Source organism: Galeopterus variegatus, unplaced genomic scaffold, assembly GCF_000696425.1.
Source record: "Galeopterus variegatus unplaced genomic scaffold, G_variegatus-3.0.2 Scaffold4153, whole genome shotgun sequence".
Lineage (NCBI taxonomy): Eukaryota > Metazoa > Chordata > Mammalia > Dermoptera > Cynocephalidae > Galeopterus > Galeopterus variegatus.
Window position 1 is genome coordinate 196,408 of NW_007730264.1, and position 990 is coordinate 197,397.

Genomic DNA, 990 nt, shown 5'->3' on the forward strand with positions numbered 1-990 from the left:
ATGATGATGATGATGATGATGATGATGATGATGATGATGATGATGATGATGATGATGATGATGATGATGATGATGATGATGATGATGATGATGATGATGATGATGATGATGATGATGATGATGATGATGATGATGATGATGATGATGATGATGATGATGATGATGATGATGATGATGATGATGATGATGATGATGATGATGATGATGATGATGATGATGATGATGATGATGATGATGATGATGATGATGATGATGATGATGATGATGATGATGATGATGATGATGATGATGATGATGATGATGATGATGATGATGATGATGATGATGATGATGATGATGATGATGATGATGATGATGATGATGATGATGATGATGATGATGATGATGATGATGATGATGAAAGACAAAAGATCTCAGCATGCTCAAGGAAAGAGAAGTCCTCCAATATCCTTCCTGCTTATCCTCCCAGTATAACAGACAGCTTGGCCCATCTTATCACCTTTTGGTTGATACTGACTTTATCAACTTTTCCTTTGAAGCCAAACTGGACTTACTGCAGTCAATGATGGACTGTCTGTATATTAACTCTATTCCTGTACAACTGATTGTGTAATGCATTAAACTGAGAAAGTGGGGCAGGAGTATGAGTATCCCTGAGGATTGCCATGGATCCAAGATTTAAATGAATCCCATGCATACACAAAGGACCCTGTGCAGATGACCACTTTTACAGAGGGTAACTCAGCACAGTGTTATACTGTGACCACAGTGGTCTGGGATATTAAGTGAAAAATCTAGAGGATTCTTGGAGTCCCCATCATATGCATTTCTCAACATAGATACAAACAGATGCCAGATGATTATGGAACTTAACAGACAAATTTCTCTGGCTTCCGTTGACTTTCTCTTTTGCCAGTTCATTAAACATGCCAGTCACCCATTTGTTCTGTTATAAGCTAATTGATTGTGCTTAAGTTCACTCACTTTTCG

The 990-nt window shown here is 37.5% G+C and overlaps 1 pseudogene; it reads left to right on the top strand.

Annotated features, from left to right (window-relative positions):
• The window catches only part of LOC103602442, a 1,147-nt pseudogene extending 274 nt beyond the window's left edge, over positions 1–873 (top strand).
• The last annotated feature ends 117 nt before the right edge of the window (positions 874–990 follow it).